Genomic DNA, 24,347 nt, shown 5'->3' on the forward strand with positions numbered 1-24,347 from the left:
CATCTGCTTCAATCCTCATTTACTTTACATAGCTATGTGTCCACACCTGAAATCAAATATCTCATTAATTTGGTAACTCATTCATTTGGTAGCAAGCACTGGATTTCTTTAATGATATGTATGTTAAGCACCAAAATGCTTTATTTTTTAATTAATTTATTTATTTATTTTTAAAGATTTTATTTTTAAGTAATCCCCAGCATGGATTACTTAAGTAAGTCCCCAACATGAAACTCGAACTCACAACCCTGAGATCAAAAGTCACATGCTCTACTGACTGAGCCAGACAGGTGCCTCTGAAATTCTTTAAATGTTTGGTCTACAGTACTATAAAAATAACTTCAAGAGTAGAGAATGGAAGTGAAATCTAATAGTAATATATTCAAAGATTTGAGGCAGCTATGGAAGCTTTGACACTGATAGATGAGAGATTAAAACAAAATATACCTAAGATAAAATACATGGCTCCATTAACAATTTCATGTTTGCACCTCTATTATAAGCATTAAAAATTTACTATTATAATTATTTATTTTTATAACTTCCTTCTCTTTGACTTAGAACCCCTCCAGACTGTGTCTTTTTCATTTCTGCATCCCCAGGACCTAAACCAAAGCTTGGTATACTGGGTAATTATCATAAGTTTGATGAATAAATACAGTTTTAAAATAGTTTCTTTTAATATGTATGCTTTCTTTTTTTTTATGCATCACGTTATGTTCCTTAAACATACTTTTGTTTTCATTCTGTCATTACATTCGTTTTACAATTTAAATACTGGCACCCATTTTTTATTAAAGTGAACACCAAGGATCAGAAAGACACAAGGAGCTTGTCTAAAATCCCCAAAGCTGACACTCAAGCTGGGATATGGTTGATTTAAAATTTGTTTTCTTAAATAATAATTTTTTCCAAACTATTATTGGTTTAATCAGACTCTTATTGGTTTAAAAAACCCAGGAAGGCATCATTCATTCCACAAATACCTATTCAATGTCTGCTTTGTACAAGACACTCTAAGTCTGGGAGAGAGCAGAGAACAAAACACATCTTATGAAACTCACCATCTCTTGAGGATATTTAATCTCTAAGTAGTACTGAGCCCAATCTTTGGCAATTTAATAGCATGAATAATATAATGTAAAATGCTCTCCTACATAATCTGATTTATGTATCCCCCTGCTCCACCAAACTACATCAACTATATAGACCAACTCTAACTTCTACAATGGAAATTTATACAGTAGACCTTTTGTCATTGATACCCGTATGAAATACCAATGATATAAGATGTTAAGGGATTTTTAAAAACTCTCTTTCAAATAAAAAATAATATGGTAAGTTGAAATACATTTTACATCAATTTTAGAGATGACAAATTTCCCCAAAGCTTTGTTTTCTAATACTGGTTAATGTATGAAATGACCTAGAAATAAGACTAAAATGCATCAGCTAATAGAAATTACTTTAACTGTTACTATCAACTTAAAAATCCTTCAGGTTTCCACATGAAAAATGACTTTGCATATTTTATTATATTTTGATTATATAACAAAAGCATGTAACTCACGTAAAATTCGTGTATATTATTTTATCATTCTAGAGCCAGCCCAAGAAACAGAAATAAGGTACAGTGTTATTTTAGTAAGTGGACAAACTTACTAATAGAAAAAACAAATTTTAGGCAAAATCATTTAGAAGTTAGAAATAATTCATATTGAAATAATTATTGGTTTTTTTGAACATTTAATTTTAAAATTATAAGAAATTTATAATTTGGGATTATAAATTTATAATCTAGCTCAGCCAATTGGACTATGTGACTCTTGATCTCAAGGTTGTGAATTCAAGCCCCACACTGGGCCTAGAGCTTACTTTAAAAAAAAAAAAAAAAAGAAAGAAAGAAAGAAATATATGTAGAAAGCATAATATTTGCTTTTCTTTTAATAAAATACAATAAAAATTTCTCTAGGTTATTTATAAAATGGACGGCCATATGTCTTTGCAATTGTATTTCAATTCTATTTAAACATAATTCTATGTATTGTGTTAGATCCGAGCAGTTTGCTTATGAAAAAAAGTGGCTATTTGTACACTGTATTTAGACTATTTTTTTTAACAGGTGTTTTGTTTTGTTTTTAAGATTTTGTTTATGTATTTATTTGACAGAGAGATCACAAGTAGGCAGACAGGCAGACAGAGAGAGGAGGAAGCAGGCTCCCTGCTGAGCAGAGAGCCCAATGCAGGGCTCGATCCCAGACCCTGAGATCATGACCCGAGCTGAAGGCAGAGGCTTAACCCACTGAGCCACCCAAGCACCCCTGTATTTAGACTATTGAAGAACGTCTCAAAATTATTTTTTAAGTTTTTATTTATTTTACTTGAGAGAGAGAGAGAGGGCACAAGCAGGGAGGAAGGACAGAGGGAGAGGGAGAAGCAGGCTCCCTAGTGAGCAGGGAGCCCCTCATAGGACTCAATTCCTGGCCTCTGAGATCCTGACCTGAGCCAAAGGCAGATGCTTAACCAACTGAGTCACCAAGGTGCCCCTTGAACATTTCAAAATTAAATCAGACAAATATTACTATTAAGTAAAATATATCTGAAATCTTGGCAAATTCTTGCATTTTTTATTGGCATATGCCAATGCTTATAAAGTAGATATATTTACAGATACTTTTTAATTGATAATTTATTGATATAAAAAAACTTTAAAATGTAGCATTAAATTGTTATAATGTCTTCTTGTGTCTTCTAAAGTAATCCAAATATTTAAAATTTATATAGATGTATTTTCCCAAATCGGTTGACCACAACAATTTATAAAGGATATTTCTGAAGGACACCCAGAGCCTTTTCATTCAGCTTAAGATTTAAAACATAAGGATATCAGAGGAACAGTTACATTTTTCTGTAGACTAATATGCCAATGGTACTTCCTGAAACATTCACCAGTTATATACAAATAAACAGGTATCTGCATTAGAGAAGATAGTAAAGCATGTATGTGCTTCAAACATGAAAGTTTTCTAGAGGACACATAAATAATAAATGTTCTATCTAAAATGTAAGGCCATTTTAAATCAAGGAGTCAAAAAAGACTACCTTCCATATCAGCTACATGCAATACATATTCCTGGTCCTAATATTAAAATGTATATTCAATAATACAGACTCTTTAGGAATTATATTATCAGTTATATGTTACTTTAAAAGTAATAGAAATAGATTTTAAATGTTCTGATTTTACAACTTTAGTTAACATGTTTCCAAAAGTCTAAAATAAATGTAAAAGGTACTACAAAGACTCCTGAAATAAATGGATATTTTTAAATATCAAATAAAGAGTGAAAACTAAAGGTTAAATGTAAGGAATTAAATTTAAAAATGAGAATATGAAAGTATCTTGGCAGAAAAAGTGAACCTGATTGAGCTTGTTCCAACTAACAGTTTTGCTGACTTATATCCCCAGGACAAGCCTTAATGACTCATCTCAATTTTACCCTTTTGCTATATGTCCATGCACTCCTTATCCTAACATGCCAAACTTAAGAATAAACTATAAAACTTGTTTTGAAAACACACATTTGTTCCAATACAATCGATGTCTTTGGAAAACTATTAGAGCATAATGCAACTTCTGCATTTGCTTATATGAGATTTTGTAGGCAAGAAACGTTAAGCCATGGGTCTGCAAACCTGTGCAGAATCGGCAGGTCGCCTGTTTTTATAAACAAAGCTTTATTGGAAGACGGCCATGCTATTTCTTTTATGTATTGTCCAAGACTGCATCATGCTTCAAAATTAGAGGTAACTAAACCAGACCATCTCCTGGCCCTTTAGGAAAATGGTTGTACTCAACTGACCCAAGCTGCAGAGGGATACACAAGGTGCCCACATATCTTCCAATGTCTAGCTGTGCCTTCAGTTCACTAGGTATGAGTGCGGACCATCTACAGCAGGTGCTGGGACTTTCCTTCCAATTTTAGACAACTCTCAGACCCCCTCCTTCCTCACAGAACTCCCAAGCTGACACCCACCTCCACAATAAATTGGAAGTCTTTTTCAAGGTAAAGTCCTATATTTATTATATCTATCATGTTCCTTTTTTTTTTTTTCTTTTCAAAATGAAGTTTTTTACTGTTGTGCCCCTGAACTAGAATCTGTCAGATTAAATCAAAACATGCAGGATGCTGGTTAAATGTGAATTTCAGATGAACAATACACACTTTTTCAGTATGAGTTGTCCCGAATATGACAGGCCATTGTACACTCCTTTTCTCCTCCCCTTTAACCATACCTAGGAACAAGGGAAATTAAGAGGGGCTGTAACTATTCCTTTGTCATATCTTTTCTGCATTCACTTTACTTTTAAACTGTTTCACCTTTGTAAGAATATGAGCTCTGTAATAACAAGCTTTTTTTTTTTCCTACTGAACACCCTAAAAGAGGGAAAAAGCAATCATTTGAGCAGTAGACCATTTAAACGGCTCTGATTAGACCCAAATGTGACTAATTTTTCAACCCTTTGGTGTAGGAATTGTGCCCTTGAGCTTTGGTACAAGAAACAAGTACTGTACAATGATTATTATACTCTCTGAAAAATGGCTATTTCTTCTGGGCGAACACTGGCTAGGCTGACTGACCCTATAAACTCAGCCAAGTCTAAAATAAAACTCTCAACATTATCTTCTTTTGTGTGTGTGTGTGTGTGTGTGTTTTCTCTAAAATACTCAGCTCTCTTACTTCCTTCTATTAAGTAGCATTTAAGGAATAGTTTATTAAGGGACAGTAACACTGTCATCATATCCCTTGCTAATTATGTTTTAGCCCTATGAAAAGGGCTAAACAAGCCCAAAGCATGGAGGGGAATTGTCGCTCAGTCTCCTCTAGTTTGGAGATAGTGCTTCCACACTAACATTTCCTTTTCCTTTCAGAGGCCCCCTTTTCTCAAAGCCTCACTCCTTCTTATCCACCTCACTCAGGAAACATTATGATAAGCTCCCTAACATAAAACATAAGTTCTGTAGGTTTCGTGTTGTTATCCTTCCCATGAAATCTGCGTTGTAACAAAGCCAAGAAATGATCTTACTGGAGACTTCATTCATCAGCAAGGTATGTGGTTAGAGGATCCAAGGGCTTTCTGGTACCCTTAAGATCACAACAGGTAAACAGTAACTCACTGTCTTATTTTTAAGTTCAGCCCAAATTAGAAACACTTGATGACAGCATATTTCTTCCTAACTCCACGTATGCATTCAGTGGAGATAAACTGTTTCCTAAAAAGACTATTAAAACAAAAGGCCAAGTATGAGTTTTATAAGAAGATGCCATTTAGTCTATGAATACTATATTTTTTTAATGTATCTCAGTCAAAAAAAATACTTAGGCATTTATGGTGTTTTTGTCTGATTTTTTAATTACTTTTTTGATTTAAATTGGGAAAAGGCATTTTCTTTCTTTTCTTTTTTAAGATTTTATTTATTTATTTGACAGACAGAAATCACAAATAGGTAGAGAAGCAGGCAGAGAGAGAGGAGGAAGCAGGCTCCCTGCTGAGGGCTCGATGTAGGGCTCGATCCCAGGACCCCGGGATCATGACCCGAGCTGAAGGCAGAGGCTTTAACCCACTGAGCCACCCAGGTGCCCCTGGAAAAGGCAGTTTCACTGAGAAGATGAGTAACAAAAAAATACAGGATGCAACTATGAGTTAACTCACAACGGAAAAAAAGGCAAAGAACTAGAACTGGTTGTAATTTTGAGGTTTATCATTGATCCAGCTGGGTCTCATTTATTACAGCACAGTGTTTATATACATCCATTCAATAAGGTAGCTACTAAGATTTGTGCTAGCATTTTAGGAAAATGAAATATTTCAGGTTCTCATCACTTTTTAAACCATTACTGGCTCTTAAGATAAGTGCCTAAAAATTTAGTGTCATGAATAACAATGGATTTAAAATTTAAGAATAAAATGAATACTTAACACTGAACATGACAAATTTATAAAGATAATTCATATACACTAGAACATGAGCTATGGTGAACTAAAATTCATTTTTGGCTGTGATTTATATAATTTCTAGAATGTGAAGAAAATAATCTACACTTCAAATTTTGGTGTTATTTTTAACATTCAAAAGAACTCCTATATCACCATCAATTATGTTATAAAACAGAAACATGTTTTTGAAAAAACTGCTTTATTGGTGATATTTTAAATATATTAAATCCTGTAAAATAAAATGTGATAAATAGGAATTAGAAAAATAAATAGATTTGAAATTATGAAATTCTGGTGTCATGTAAATCACATTGCAATTTCACTATTTCTTTTTTTATTAAGATTTTATTTATTTGACAGAGACACAGCGAGAGAGGGAACATAAGCCGGGGGAGTGGGAGAGGAAGAAGCAGGCTTCCGGCTGAGCAGAGAGCCCAATATGGGGCTCGATCCCAGGACCCTGAGATCATGACCTGAGCCAAAGGCAGATGCTTAACGACTGAGCCACCCAGGCACCCCACAATTGCACTATTTCAAAAGCAAAATATCTAGAGAATGTTTAGGGATAACAAAGTTCTAAAAAGGAAATAAACAAGGCCCTCATAATTTAAAATATATTTCCAATATAATTTAAAAATAATTTCAGTCAGTAATATTCAGTAACCTAAACAATTTGTTCTGCATAATTTGATGAGGTAAATTCATTTTCTTGGCAAGAAGGCACTGGATTGTCTTATTTAAAAGTTGTTATAAATTGGTATCCAAGATCAAATTTCAGGAATTTTCCTGTTTCTATTCCTATTACATTCCCTAATTCATTTCTTTTAAGACAAATCACTATCTGGATTTGTTAGACAAGAGGATTATTAGATCGTGCTCTAATCTTAAACAGATTCATAAATCATGCATCTAGTACATATTTAGTATATAAAGAATTGTCACTGGAAGTGGTATTTCTAGTCTTAAAATTATATTAATTCTTCTGAACAAAAATTACTAATAAAGGTTTTATTCATTACTTCATAAATAAATCTCCTTGATTATCAAGCAAAATAATTCTTTTAGCTCAGAAAAAAATAAGGAAAAATTGAATTATTATAAGTAAACTAAATTGTTTCATCATATTTTTATGAATTAAACACTTTTATGTCTATGTATATATCTAGTTAGTTCTTTTCACTTCCAAAGAAGAAGATGCAAATCAAAAGGAAGTAGTCCAAAACTGTGGTGCAAAGTAGACTATTATGATAAAAACAAGACTACTCTCACATGCTCTCTTTTTTTAGAGAATTACTGTCTACAAACATATTAACTCAATGACAAAGCCATCTTGACACATTTTTGACAAAAAAGCTCTTCATTTTATCCTAAGACTTTGGAAGAGACTAAATTCTGTATTTCAAGAGACCTTAAAAATCAGTGGTTGTAGGGGCGCCTGGGTGGCTCAGTGGGTTAAAGCCTCAGCCTTTGGCTCAGGTCATGATCCCAGGGTCCTGGGATGGAGTCCTGCATTGGGCTTTCTACTCAGCGGAAGCCTGTTTCCTCCTCTTCCTGCCTGTCTCTCTGCCTACTTGTGATCTCTGCATGTCAAACAAATAAAATCTTAAAAAAAAAAAAAAATCAGCGGTTGCTTATTTATTTTTGGAGATTAGAAATTAGAGGAAAAATATCTGCATGTGCACACACACACACACATTTTATATATATATATATATATATATATATATACATATATACATATCACACACACACACACAGGATTTTTTTTTGGTTTGTTTTAGATTTTATTTATTTATTTGAGAGAGAAAGAGAGCACAAGTGAGGTGGAAGGGCAGAGGAAGAGGGAGAAGCAGACCCCCCCCATTGAGCAGGGAGCCCAGGACCCTAGAGATAATGACCTGAGCCAAACACAGACACTTAACTGACTGAGACACCCAGGCATTCCTATATACAAATGATTTTATACAGAAACTCAAGGCCTTCAGGAGTAGCTAAGAAATTCCAACCTTGTCCAATTTCATCATTTTATAAGTCAGTAAAGTTATTAAGAAATGTTAAATGACTGGGTGCCTGGATGGCTCAGTGGGTTAAGCCTCTGCCTTCAGCTCAGGTCATGATCTCAGAGTTCTGGGATCGAGTCCCGCATCGGGCTCTCTGCTTGGTGGGGAGCCTGCTTCCTCCTCTCTCTCTCTCTCTCTCTCTCTGTGCCTACTCGTGATCTCTCTCTGTCAAATAAATAAAAAAATCTTAAAAAAAAAAAAAAAGAAATGTTAAATGACTTTCCTATAATTCACACATATAGTAGCAGACCTTAAAAGGGAACACACATGAATTTTAATTGTCAGTTCAGGACTTATTCTAGAATAATATACTGAATCTGATCAGTCACAAAGAACAAGAAACAAGTCAGAAGGGATTAAAAATGTAAATTAAAACCCTATTAATTTGATTAAATTCCCATTATGCAACACTATGTAATTTGCATTTTAACAGAGGTTTTCAAACTAATCTACTGCAGAACATGACTGTTACATGATTTCAACTGAAAATTCTGCTACCAAAGTTGTATTCACAGGAAAGAATCTAATGGATATAATTTTTTGAATTTCAAAAAATCTGTCAAATTTTCCCTTAATTTTGGAGATGATATGTGATTTAATAAAAATCAGTTTTATTATTTCATGTTTAATGATCAATTTCCCATAATCTTCCAAGCAGAGTAAATACCAAGAGACAAAAATAAATATTTGAGAATGACTACATACAACCCTGTGAAGTAACTTTTTAAACTACTAAATTGGGACGCCTGGGTGGCTCAGTTGGTTAAGCGTCTGCCTTCAGCTCAGGTCATGATCCCAGGGTCCTGGGATGGATCCCACATCAGGCTTCTTGCTCAGCGAGAAGCCTGCTTCTCCCTCCACCTGCCACTCCCTGTGCTTGTGCTCTGTCTCTCAATCTCTCTCCATCTCAAATAAAAATAAAATATTTAAAATAATAAACTACTAAATTACTCTAAATCTGGAAAAATATTAAGTTGGGAAATTTTATATTTTCAAACTGTGATTTAATCAAGGAGCATTGTTTTTGCTTATTTTTTTTAAACAATGGAAACAGCCACTGAATCACATCCTAAAAATAGTTAAGAGTAAGAAGAGGACTTCATGATATATTAATTTAAGTAAAGGACACAAACTGCACATGTATTCTAGTCCACAAAGACTGCAATCAGAAAGCAAACCATAGGTACATATTTTTTTCAAAAGACTAAAAAGAAGTATATATCAAAATAGTAAATGATATTTATTGATAGGAAAACATCACAAAGAAATTTAGAAGAGAGACTGAGTTATAGAACACCCTGAATATAATCATATAATTAATTTCTATAACTAAAGTTTAACCAATAACTGGAAAGTCATTTCCCATCTTCTCCTTCTGATCACTTCTTATGCATACTTCCAGACCTATCTCAACACACCTCATTTCAAAACTCTAATTTACCTCTTCTAAAAACCAAAGGTATCCCTACATAATTTCATCTGAACCACATATCATTTTGATTGTCCTTACTCGTTCCCAAAACTTCAGGGGCTGAGTTTTACTTTACATCTGACCTACCTAAATTACACAGCCAAGACAGAGCAGGTAAGGAATAAAACCTGTTTAAACAACTCAGTCATTAAGCACCATTCATGATTGTTTTATAATACTTCATTCAACTATCTCCTTTATTATTAATAATATGAATAATTAATAGACAATTTGGTAGAGACCAAATGAATGTAACATATATATCTCCTTGTACCTATATGAAAATGCTTTTTTGTTGTTGTTGTTTTTGTGGAACAAATAACTAAACATATATCTCTAACTTGTTAGAAATCAATAGTATTGTATATCTAATTTTGAAATGACAGGTTTATTTCATTTCAATTATCTCAATGATACAAAAGAATATGTTTCTTTAAGTAGTTTAGGGTATTACCTGGAATTCTTTTTTTCTTAATTCAGAATCAAGTGAAGAATAGAATGACGTAGGACGGAATAGAATACAATAAAATAGGATGGGATGGGATGGGATGGGATGGGATGGAAAGGAAAAGGGTAGGGCAAAGTAGAGTAGAATAGCTGTAGACTATTAACATATAAAAATGTGATTTATTATACTTTTAAATATTTAATCATCTACTTCTCACCGTTCAAATATAAATTCCAAGAGAACAATGTCATTTGTTTTGTTTTGTTTTGTTTTGTTTTGTTTTGTTTTCCACACCTACAATTTCAGGACCTGGCACATGGCTGATGATCAGGAAATGTGGTGAATAAATGGATGAATTATTTAGAACTTAGACCCTCAGGATCCAGCCTCAAGATACAGAGAAATGCTCACATATTCTAACTTTTTCTAGTTATAAGTTTCCAAATCAATAACGATTGTCATAGGAAAATATTTTCAACTATGGAAATATTCCAAAATTATGATTAATATTCTTTTTTCACTTGTAGTAATGCTGCTTAGTTGCTTTCCCCACTGCTCTGTCTACTCCTCCAGCCTTCGTGAGATCTTCTTTCTGCTTCATGAGCCATCATTAATTAGGAAATAATCTCTTTGAAGTGTTTCAAAGCTAAACCTCTATTTTTTATTATATTTAGGTACACAAAAAAGGAGAACCCACTAAAAATTTAGTTTAAGATTATAGAGTGGGGAGCACCTGGCTGGCTCAGTTGGTAGAGTATAAAGCTCTTGATCTTAGGGTTGTGAGTTGGAGCCCCATTTAGGATATAGAGATTACTTAAAAATGAATTCTTAAAACAAAATTATAAAGTGGTTTTTTGAGAGTTTGTTTTTTGGGGTTTTTGTTAGTTCTTTGCTTTTGCTTTAACAAGTAAAATATACGATTGGCCACATAATGAAATTTTTCATCTTTAATCTGTAATGCAACTGTTACTGAGACAGGATTTCTAATGTGAAAGGCATTCATGCATCCTGATAAAGTCAACTCTAAACAAAAGAAATTCCAAAGACAAATACTCCTCTCATTTTCAGATTAAGAAAAAAATATCTTTCATCCTGTCATATCCTATATTTGTAGGATTGTCTAATATGTGTTTTTTAAAAAAGTATCTGTATATGAGTTATATACACAAGTTAAAGATTATGTATGCATATGTATATGACACAAACACACATATACTTGCCCAGAAACAAAAAGCTACGACTTTGTTCAGCCAAATTCATTCTGACTACATGCAAAATAAGGTATTCTAAATCTCTGAATAAGCTCAGTATTGTAATGTTTGATTTATTCATATTAACTATCTAGGGTTATAAATCATGCTCTTCACACTCCAGTACACTATATTAATATATCATATTTTTCACCAAAAAAATCATCCTATTTGCATACATTCTCACTGTTTTTTTAAAAAATAAATCTTTATTTTGAAGTAAATTTAAAATGCACTTGTAAGTTATCTGAATATTATCCTAAAAAAAAAAAGGTACAAATGAAAACTCAAGCAAAAAGAAAGGAAGGAAGAAAGGACAAAAGCACTTATTTTTGCTAAAGGTATCTTTTCTCTCTCTCTCTCTCTCTCTCTCTCTCTCAGTGAAACTAGTATTCAGAAAGCGTAAGTACAGATTTTCTTAACTTCCTGTCCAAGGCTGCTAAGTTAAGGTAAACCCTAGTCACGGCAGTTGTTTAATTAAAATGTCATGCTTTTCAGAGCTTCAGTAACAACTGTAATCAAGGACAGGCAACCATGATATCTGAAGCTTTCCTTCCTGGCAGGCCCTTTGTTAAGCACTTTACATACATGTTAACTGATTCAATATTCACAACAACCTTACAATGTAAGAACTCTTAGTATCCCTAATCTGTTTGTAAGTAAACCGAGGAATAGAGACTATAAGTGACTTGCCCAAGGCCACTCAGCAAACAGCTGGTAGAACCAGAATCTAAAACCTGCCTGGTCCATGTGCATTCTCTTTAGTAACGCTACATTTATTTCTCTATTATAAATGTTTCTTACAAACTGAATGTGAGTTTAAACCACATTGTCTTGAATATTCATGTCCTTTTCAGGAATATCTTATTTAATTGTTCTTTACAGCAAATTGCTATTTAAATTATTATGTCTAGACATGGATTTTGAGGTCTTTTCATGCCCAAGTACTTTCTTCTCCTGAAAAAAATATTGTAATAATGGATTTTTCACTAATCCAAGCTTCAAAATGTTTTAAGGTCTACATATGAGCTGCTATTCTAAAATGATCTATAAATTGCAAGAAGAAAGCTATTATCATCTTAAGAGCACTTTTTAAATCCCAGAAGTAACTTTCTCAAGAATTCTTTATTAACGCCAAATCACAGAATTGTTGATTAAAACATTCTACTAAAAACTGTGAGCATTAACAACTTTGTATTCCCCCATCAAAATGCGAGCTAGCATGGTGTTATATATACAAAATTAAAGAAAATGGACAGCTCAGAAAAAAAACGCAGTAGCAAATGTATTCCTTTGTTTTCAGGTGAAGCAATGGACAAAAGCAAGCCATTATAAAGACATACGGTGCCTGACAGTTGCCTCTCTGCCCACAGCACTGCTCAAGAGGCTGCCATTCACGACCACAACTGGGTGAACACGGAGAGCCCAAGAGGAATAAAGCTACCTAAATATGATCCCCCAAACAGGTCAGTTTATTTATGTTTTAGAATCAAATTTTAAAATATACTTTCTATTTTTGCTATTTTATCAGAATGATCATTCTAGAAATTAGAATTTATGATCACTCAGAGAAAACAGCCTTTGTCTTTATCTAGTCTGAAACTCCCCTCCAAAAAAATCTGATAATAATACCACTCCAATCACAAATATTTTCTTTATATCTAGCAACATTTCTGCCCTGCAGGTGAAGAACAGGGAAAGAAAAGATTAAAGATAAAAATCTACAAGTAAACATCATTTATTTGGATTCACAGTAAAATATGTGGTACACACCTATTTTGTAATTTAAATGATAAATATAAATAAATATTACATCCTAAATCTTAAAGAATTTTGGGAAAGTTTATTTCAGAAAATAACATTAATAAATAAGCAATTAAACAGAAATCTAATTTACAGATTATAGAATAAAATGATTTAATTTTATCTGGTCTTGAAAATTTAGGAAATGTGCAAGGTCTTATCACTTACATTTAAAATTATCTGGTTTGCATAACAAATTCACACTTGAAAATAATACAACATTCATGTAAATATTTAAATATGTGGGTATAATTGGTAAAAATTTAATTTAGGAGGAAGATGTTATATACAGAGACCTTACCCCACACATGTATATAAAGGTTAACTCTATACTATTAGTATATCACACACTCTTTAGATTTAAATTTACAATGAAAATAAACATTGTTCACTTTTTTAAAAATTCATTAGCCAAACATATAGTGATAGCCTACCACACGTTCAGTACAGAGAAAATAAATATTCATATTGCAGAAACTGTATCCATATAATTTTTAAAGATAAAAAAACTACCATAAATTTGAAAATAAAAATAAATCCAAGATAAATAAAAACAAAAGTCTGTATATATAACAGTCACTACCTATCTGCAGAAAAAATTCTTGTACTTTGTTTTAGTCTTTCCTCTACGAGTTCTACATAAGAATCTTATTACTCATTAATAACTGATTTTATAGTAATTTCTACCAAGATCATCTAGGCAATTTTTTCTTATCTAAAACTAACAATACAGCAATGGCCCTAAAGAATATTGCCAGAAAAAAGAATAAGAACATGAAAAAGGGTAGGAAAACTGAGGCAAGAAAAAAATTTAAAAATGATGATAATACAATTAAAGGGTATTGCAATTCACAATATGGAGAGAACATGGAAAAGTCACTGGTATTAACAGAATGAATAGGAAAGTTTTAAAAGCACATTTATTTATAATTATAGATACAGATACAAACGACATAGACATAAATCTTTCAAAGTTTTGCTACATCTTTGGAAAAATCCTAACCAGTATTTAATATAACAGAAGTCAAAAAAAATCTAAAAATAAAATAATACAAGGGCATCTGGGTGGCTCAGTTGGTTTAGCATCCAAATCTTGGTTTCTGCTCAGGTCATGATTTCAGGGTCACGGGATCCAGTCCCGCATCAGGCTCTGCGCTTACCACGGAATCTCTCTGGTGTGCCTCTCCCTCTGTCCCTCCCTCTGCTTGCGTTCTCTCCACCCCCCATCTCTCTCTCAAATAAATAAGTAAAATCTTTAAAAAAATAAAATGATTACAATCAACTTGACTGTATTTTTAGTTCTGTTAACTTTACACTTCAAGTTTTTACTTTTTAATTACCTCATAAACCTCTATCAACATAAACTGATCTTCACTTACATAAATCACTTAGCTCTTAAAATTTTTCAATTTACAATTAAGTGAAATCGCTAGGAATGAGGAAGATACAAGTCTGGTTTGGAATCACACTTATGTTAGTTTGAAAGGGGATACTACTTACTTCCATCAACCACATGGGAAATAGGGAACGTTCTTAGCAAATGTGAAGTTCATTGAGTCTAAAATGAGTAAAATGTAAATGTAGACATCAAACAATTTATGTAATTTTGAAATATTGCCTATCTGGATTACCCATGCTATTTCAATTAAAACTAACAAATAAACAATGACAGCGATTTGAAAATAATTTAAGTAAATATAGATATAAGTATATAGATATTTTGAAATATATATATATATTGACATCTATACATCCATATCTATTTTTACTTGTATCTATACTATATCTACATGTATATACAGTGTATATGTGCAGGTACTTTGCAAATTTTAGATATTATTCCTAGTGTTACTACCTTTTACAATGTTTTTTAAATAAAATGAAGCATTTAGTGGAGGCTAACAGAAGTCCCTCAATCAGTACAGTAGATGTAAAACTATGTCCTTATATAAAAAAAGTGGACAATAATTATAAAATAAAAATTGACGTGTACCTGTGAGTTCAAATCAATTTTCAATTATCTGCACAAACATGAGGTATTAGATAAAACCAACATGGCTTTGTGAAGTATAAATACTTCAAATCAATTTAATTTCCCCTTATGATAAACTTAGAGTCAATGTAGCTAAGAAGAAAGGAATATATTTAATCTGTGCATTTCAGCAAAATTTATGATTTTTGTCAATATGGCATCCACTACGAACTAAAATGGTAATTCTGTGACTCAACAGGCCAATATTCAACTGTCTAAAAGTTGTATGACAATATGAAATAATCCAAGTCAATAGTTACCCATAGGAATCAATCTAAGGGCTCTAAAACATAAACATATGTATAAACTTCTTGAATAATGGGATTGAGAATATGATAATCTAGTAGACCTCTGTCCTACATTGAGACTCCCCAAATGGCCCTTCCACCATTCTTTTTCTGTACAAATTTATCTTACATATCGCTTTTTAACCTGCGATATATTTTCATTTAATCTACCCTTTCAATCCTTTTAAACTTCATACTACCTACAAAATCGATGTAGGTACCACCTACGATGTCCTAAGACTATTCAAAACCTTTCACAACCTACATCCATCTTACTGGATCTTACTCGGAAGGTTCTGACATTGCTGTTCCCAGATTGTTCACTATTGACCTAGTCTCTTCTTTTCTACAGATCCTTCTCATACTTTGAACTACAACAGCACTATAGTCTTTATCACTTAATTATAGCTTAGTATATAATTTCTAATGTATGCATGTCTCTCTGTTGGAGCTATCAAAAAATCAATAGGAAACTTACAATGAATATCTCCTATGTCATCTAAACAACAGAATTTTAAAACTAAGGAAAATAATAATAATAAATCCCTTATAAATTGCCATGCTATTTTACATGCGGACATTTTTGCTTCAGGTATTTTGTGAAGAGCGGTCTCGCTTGCCTATTGCATTTCTAAAGACAGCACATGATGAAATTTCTCATGCCACAAATGCTACAAATCTCAAAATGGACTGTGGACGTATCACATTCATTAGACCCATGCCTACAATGAGAATACAGGATTAGATTTACATGTTTTGTGCCTTAAAACCCCGTCACTGGTTTATAAGATGTCAAGGATGTTCAAACACTAAGCAAGATACAATTAAAAGAGTCTCAAACATTACCTGCACAGGTTCAAAAAGGAAAACAGTTTGTTCCCCTCTTCTAGAAAGCAACAAAAACTGAAATAATATCTGCAAAATTTGGAATATTGTCCTAACTGTGACCGATGTTGTAGGTCAGATTCCCTGGAAAGCAGACTCTGAGTCTGAGATATATTTGCATGAGGGTTCCTGGGAACAACACACAAAAGGGAGTAAGGAAAGTAGCTGTGGGAAGGAAAGGCTGAACTATGATAAGTATACAGAGGCCTCTGCCTACTTCCCAGGAGACTGCAACCAAGATGGCTCTTCAGGGCTGTCATAGAAGTGAGCCATTGGAGAAGGTCTGGGTACCATAGTATTGACCGCTCATTGGAGGAAAACTTCCCTAGGACAGAGATATATCCTTGAGTAAGGCACCTCCTTGCCTGAGAGAAATTCCTATAGAGAGATTCAACTATTAGCCTAAAGCAGCCATACCCCAGACAAATGGAGTAACCAGTACTAGAGAGGGAACATCTGGACAATGTATACAACATCCATTACTACTAGTGACTTCTTTTGTGTAGGCAGAAGGCAAGGGCTTTGAAAATAAAGTAATATAAAATCAGAGTTCAGTATATATTAACCTTAGTCTATTGGAGGTCTTCAGCCGGTGTGCTTGCTACCATAACTTCCCAGTGACTTCTGGGAAACGGAGCCCTATTCTTGTTTCACTGAGACCAGAAAAGACTGAGGAGGGCTGCTAATTGATGTGGTGTCCAGAATATTTCCAGATTAGGTGATGTGTTGGGCTACACCAAACACATAAACTATGGATACATACAGAGAGAGTCTGAAGATTACATTTGGGCTTCCAGAAGACATAATGTAAGCCTCAATCAATCAGATGTTATTTTCTGAAACTTTCTCTCAGTTGGTGAGGAACTCGAGCTCAAAGTTTAAATGTCCATTTATACTAGAAAATATTGCTCATCCTTCCGCCATGTAAGCAAATGGCTCTGAGTTCTTCTTTTAGGTTTTAATCTACTAGTAAGTAAACTCTTTTATTTACCTTGGTAGTATTTGAACTAGTCTATCCATTAATCTGGCAATTGTTGAATCTATTGACATTCAACAAAGTGTTTGTACATCCTTGGTGATATTTTTTCATTATGTGTAAGCTTATAAAATCCTTCACCATTCAGAGGTAAGTAATATTTGGCCCATTTTTTATTAAAATATACTTTTTATACTTAAATCTTTAAGCCATTTATAATTTATTAGTCATATGGTCTGAAAGAGGTTGAATACACTTTTATAGAAATACCTAACAAATCAACAGAGGAACAGTTCTTAAATACTTCAATCTCCTTTTTATATATTTGAGTCAACTATTTTATCATATATTCATTCAGATCATGTAAAAATCTACTAGGGCCCCCTTCTGACCTACCTATCCTATTCTATTTTCTTGTACTCAACTTACTCCTTTAAAAAGACTGAAACTTATTAAATTAGATAATGAATGTGACAGCGAACAAACAATAAGTGCTCACTAAGTTTTGCACTAAATTTCTTTTCAACTATTTATATTTCCAGATAAAATTTTAAATAATCTGTCAAACTTTTACACTATTATAATTGTACAGCACTATAAGTATATCTATGTAAGCTTGTTAACACTTTTTTTTTTTACCAGCTCACTTTATTAACCTAGATTTCAATAACAAACAAATGTATTTAAAACAAGCTGAGAGAACAAAAAATAGTAAGGGAAAATAGAAGTCATTGCCAAATAGCTTAAATCAAAATGTATACATAATTGCATTATGTAAATGGACTATATGTCAATTACAAAGCTATTTATTTGAAGAATAAGTAGACCCAAAAAAGTAATATGTTTTGCCCTAAATCACACAACTTCTTAGATGCCCAGTATGGACAATGAACTCTGTTTTTTGTTTGTTTGGTTTTTTTTCATAACACTCTGTTGGATGTAACATTATCTAATTTTGCTTTAGTTCCTTACTCACATTACAAATTATCACCATCTAGAGAATAGGACCATGTATTTCTTTACTTAATTTGGGGGGGGGTACCTAATTTTTAGCTGACTAAATAAAGACTCCAGAAACCAACCAAAAGTAAATTGTTCATATTCAACACCTTCACTGAATACAATTAATACCAGTCCATGGCAACCCCCCAATATACTTAATAATTGTATTAGAAAATGTAAAGTCTTAGAAGAAAAAGGACACAATAGTGTTTTTCTAGGCAAGTCTGTTAGAAAAAGCAATGTGATATCCTACTAACCTGAAATAATTAACAATTATCTTATTTAGATTTTTGTTTTTATAGCTTTAGTCAGTAATAAAGTCTGTTGGGCTTAGGAAGAAAAGTCCAAAGGCTTAAATGTAAAACTAAACTTATGTCTGTAGTCTCGCCTGTGAAATATGTGATATATACTTAATCAAAGGTTACACTGAATAGAATATTTATGTTTTTAATAGGCTATAATATAATTTTAGACAATCTTTAATTGATTAATTCAAATTAATTAATTACTATATTTAAAAATACTCATTTTGATATAGCTTTACAAAATATCTGAAAATATAAGACCACAAAATAGTCTTGCACTGATAAAATATACATCATTTTAAAGTACTAATTGATGATGGTGAAGATAATGATAATGCAATAATTTCCTTTGAAAGAATGAATCCCTGGGGCAGTTTCTTGTCACACATTAATCCATTTGTTATCTAAAACTCTCAAAACTCCCAAATTAAATATAATATTATAACTGAAAAATGTACATATTGCTCTCATATTACTATAGGAAATGGAAATGAAATATTAAAATAAGCACTGATTTGAATTTAGAGATGAAAGACTAACTAGCTTATGAAAGAAATAATTAAAAATAATTATAAGAACAAATACAATATAATATATAAAACAATATACAATGTATATAAATGTATAATATATACAATATACAATGTAAATAAATATATACAATATACAATGTATATAAAATATACAATAGTTCACATTTTGCCAGCATCATTCTTATTTCTTCATGTGCTTTATGATATTTAAACCTCACAAAAATATATATGGTACCCACAATTATCACCCTTGTTTTGATTTAAGGAAACTAAGGCACAAAGTAAATACATGACCACCAAGTAGTGAGTAAGAATAAGAACTTCAGCAATGGTATATAAAAAGGCTGGAATATCAATATATTTACAACTAGGGTAAAGAAAGCTATGGGATTGCTACACTTTCTAGAAAGTTTGAACTTAAAAAAAAAAATCATTCCTTCATGTTTTTCATATTTAACTAAATTCATTTTGTTATATATTTTGTTGCCTCTACTTTCATTTTGTTATATATAAAGCAACCATATATGAATTATTTCTATTTTCTAACAAATACAGTATCACTCATTAACCCCTTATAATCTTTTTCTTTCAACACTCTACCCAGAGCCTTTATCATTATTTGTGTGAATATCTTATTAATCTAAAGCAGTACAGAGAAATAGGTGATCTTAGCCTTCAACTCTAGGTTTAAGTTACAACAGTGAATTCTAGTCATGATTAAAATTGCACAGTCCATCTTTATTTGTTTAATAAAAAGAAAATAATGAAATGTATAGGAAGAGTTTGTTCTGAATAATTAAAAGATGAGTGTGAGGGTGGGCAGTACTCTTTTGTAAAAGTGTTTCTGTAGAATAATTGCAACTACCACTGAATAACTCTAGGACATAATACAACTGTGATAGAGAATTCACTTATATTATCTAATGCTTATTGTTACTTTACACTAGATGAATGTCAGACCCAGATATTTAGGGCTACTATTAGCCCATAGGTTAACTTTATGCAAATTTATTCAAAAAAGACTCCCTATCCATGAACATTCATCCCCATATTAGAGTGCATGCCTTGGGAAGTGAAAGCAGAGTCTAGATTTCAGGTTTCATTGTCTCCTTGACTTGTACAGTAAACAACCTTCACATCTGTATATGACAACCTTGTAAATATTAGAAAGCAATGCACATGAAAATGTCCAAAAATATCATGTGATTAAATATTTTGTTTATAAGTTTTAAAATTATACTATTATGAGAAAAATCAAATAGAACACCAGTAGAGAAAAAGAGAAATCTCAAAAGTAATATTATTCTAAGGGCCCCTAGGTGGCTCAGTCAGTTAAGCATCTGCCTTTAGCCCAGGTCATGATGCCAGGGTCCTGGGATCAAGCCCTGCATCAGACTCCCTGCTCAGCAGAGTCTGCTTCTCCCTCTCCCTCTGCTGTTCCCCCTGCTTGTGCTCGCTCGCTCTCTCTCTCTCTCTGTCAAATAAATAAATAAAATCTTTTTTAAAAAATAATATTATTCCATAAACTTTCAAATTTTATTTTCTGTTTAATTTTAGGGAAAGTAGAGGCAACATATCCATCCATACTTCATCATTCTTAGCAAACTCTATACTCTACAGATTGTACATGCCTGTAGCCAAAACTCCAAAAGACTTAAAGCATATTATTTTTTCCCTAATGTAAATATAAATGTACATTATTTTCTGGTCTGAAACATTCAAACAATATCATCCCAAATTCTCAAAGTGATTTATTAAGATTTCTTACTACATATTTATCAAGATGAGCTAAAAATCTAACTCTAATGAAAAAAAAAACTGAGTGACAAAGTGAATACTTCAATTTATTATGTGATCAGTTAGCTCATAAACCCCAACTATGCTCAGCAATTAGCAAAAGAGAGGTACTGCCCAATTTCAACTTCCCTACATACAACCTCCACTGCCATTTTTGTCCTTTAAGACAGCTAATGATATATATTTGAATCAAATTTCAACCTAATTACTTAAAGTCCACAGGATGTAATGTGCAACACTAACCAAATGATTCATATGCTGAGAAGAGCACCAAGCACTTTAGATACCTTTGTCATTCAAACCTCACAAGAATCTATGAAGTACTCTTAATGTCTTCATTCCACAAACAAGGACAGAAACTGAGGCACTTCAGGGAGTAAAATAACTTGCCCTAAATTTCCCTGACAGGTTCACAGTTACCAATTGTCTACTTAGAATTATTTCACCAAGTATTTTATCTCTCATCATTGTTCCTATGTCTACTTCTCCTCAGTAGTTATTTCAGTCTTGAAATAGCAAATACTTTGCTGGCAAGTACATTTTCTTGTTGTTGTTCTTCTAGCCTAGGCTTACAAGAAGTTAAATCCACACCTAGCTGTTTACAACTGAGAAAGAAGCAGGGGAAGATTTTATCAGCGCGCCGTTACTGATTTCAACCAATACATGCTGCAGCTCCATGCATGTCACTGAGCGAAATTCTGGGGATCTAACAAAAACAAGATTGCCCCTGCCTATATAGACAATAAATCTTCTCCGACTTTCAATGTGCTCATCTGTATTTCAACTATCCTAGACAGGACATGCAGAATACATCTCTGCCTATGGGCTGCTGTGCCAGCATCAAGCATGGGGGGCCAGGGCCTACGTTTCCTTCCAAGATGCAGAACCTAAAACATGAAAGGAAATCCCACATGGAAGTATCATGTTTTAAAAATTTGTCAGTTCTCAATCTTCTCTCTCAGGTTCAAGAAACCTAATCAAAAATGTTTGTTGTAAGAATCCAGGGGCTACAAAGGAAAGAAAATGATAAGACCAGGTTCATGACTAGCTTATAACCACCATATATAGACTATGACAATACAGGTCACACTGGGGTTGGTTGAAAGTGAATAATGGATTATAAAAAACAAGGTGCAGGTTGAGTGAATTGAGAAATAGTGACACAAACGGATATCTATATTATAAGATCAAATGATAAAAGTAAATGATAAAAAGAATGCAAGAATCCCCAGAAAGTAAGATCTAGTGCCAAGAACGACCTCTCTAGAATTTACTAGAAGATTAGGGAAGAGATAAACATCAAAGATCCAGGCACACGCAAACTGGAGTGTGTGAACAAAATGCAGGTTGAAGCGAAGAGAACTCAGGTCAGAGGCTGGGTCCACATAACAAGACAAATACAGTTCATCAAATCTGGTGTCTGCTGGGGCTGGAAGAGGTATCACTGGCCAATCCAAGAGTCTGAACAAGGAGACAAAGCTAGAAATTCAAGAAGTGACAGGTTTGGAGGATGGTATCAAAGGCCTATGACCATAGACAAAGCTCCGTTATTTCTAAAAGCTGCTCATCTGAAGGAATTAATCACATTAAACTGCTCATCTGAAGGAATTAATCACATTAAACTAATACATCAAGTAAGGAACAGTACAAATATACCCTCATAAATTGGATGACATTGTATGCTAACTGTTTTGATATTAAATGCATAAGAACTGATTTGATATTGTGAACAAGGACTGCTTTTTTATGTCAGCAAACTTGGTCTTTGCTGATACTACACAGTAAGAATTCCTGGCATTTTCATCTCACAGCACACGCTGATTCAGGCATCAGAATCAAATATATTTGCAGTATATTTAAAGTGATAACCACGGAAAATGAAACCATCTAAAATCCTGTGTTAGTGAATTAATGAGATTTTCATACAAATCTCACATAACTTACAGTGAAATTTGTCCCTGAACCCACCATCACTCTCATTGAATAACAATAAAAAGTTCTGATATTTGAAGTTAGTTACGGTTTATCTCCATCCTGGTTTTTTTTTTTTTTAAGATTTTTATTTATTTATTTGACAGACAGGGGTCATAAGTAGGCAGAGAGGCAGGCAGAGAGAGAGAGAGGAGGAAGCAGGCTCCCCGCTTGAGCAGAGAGCCCAATGCGGAGCTCGATCCCAGGACCCTGAGATCATGACCTGAGCCGAAGGCAGAGGCTTTAACCCACTGAGCCACCCAGGCGCCCCCTCCATCCTGTTCTTCTGTTGAAAAACCAATATATGATTTTTCAATGAGACATAGAGTATAGGAGGAATAAAGAGAATACAGAGAGTCAAATTTGTTATAAATTTGTATATTACTCCCACACCACTGGTCTAGAGCAAAGGACAACCATGATCACAAGTGTATGTAACATATGATCAGTAATATCTTCAAATTTAGTGAAACATAAAAAGAAATTAAATGTTGGCTATTTTATATACTAACTTTATTTGGACATTCATAAGGGTTTCTTATATAATAAACATTAAAAAATGAGCAGTGATAATAAATAATGTCTTTGTTAATAATAAAGTGACAGGGCTCCACTTGCTTTGAAAGAAACAGAACCATTAAATTTTAATAAGATTAAAAAACAAGTACTGAAATATTGTTTAGAGCATGAGTTCCTGTAAATCCTCATTTAACATTTAAAAATAGAGCATTTATAAAGAATGCAGCTATGTATGCTGCAATGGGATTTGGAAAATTACTTCATTTGCTAGTAAACAGAGTGTGTTGCAAAAAACAAAGACAAAATGGCCTTTGGTTGAGGAAGCCATATGACTTCATGGATACAACACTGGGTGACTTTGGCAAGAAAAGGGTCAGAACCAGTACACTAGCGTTAGAACAAAATGGTTTTGTATCTGAGTCTTTGAACTTATTTTTAAAAATCCTATACAGTCAGTCCATTTTATCTTTTCAAGACACATTATGTGAAACATAATTTAGGACAAAAATGAATTCAAATAAAAAATTGTCCCACACCAGTGAGTGTCTTGAACAAGAATCTTCTACATTTCCTCTTTTTCTAGAAATTAAAGTCACAAACAAACAAAAAATTTCCATGCTTGGGATTGGAGAGCTGAAATAGATGGTTACGTTGTGTTCGTTAAGTATAAATTATCAAGATGCATAATCATGTTTTGACTTCAAGGAACCTAGATATAAGCCTAAGAATTTAATAAACTTGAGAACAATTTATTATGCTTGTTTCCTCTCCCAAATTTTCCTGCTTTCTTCATTTCTTAAAGATTTATTTATGGGGCACTTGGGTGGCTGGGTCATTAAGCATCTGCCTTCAGCTCACGTCATGATCCCAGGGTCCTGGGATCAAGTCCCACATCGGGCTCCCTGCTCAGTGGAGAGCCTACTTCTCCCTCTCCCTCTGTTGCTCCCCCTACTTGTGCTGTCTCTCTCTCTGTGTCAAATAAATAAAATCTTTAAAACAACAACAAA

The sequence above is a fragment of the Enhydra lutris genome, unplaced genomic scaffold, assembly GCF_002288905.1.
Source record: "Enhydra lutris kenyoni isolate GAN:26980312 unplaced genomic scaffold, ASM228890v2 scaffoldscaffold21, whole genome shotgun sequence".
Lineage (NCBI taxonomy): Eukaryota > Metazoa > Chordata > Mammalia > Carnivora > Mustelidae > Enhydra > Enhydra lutris.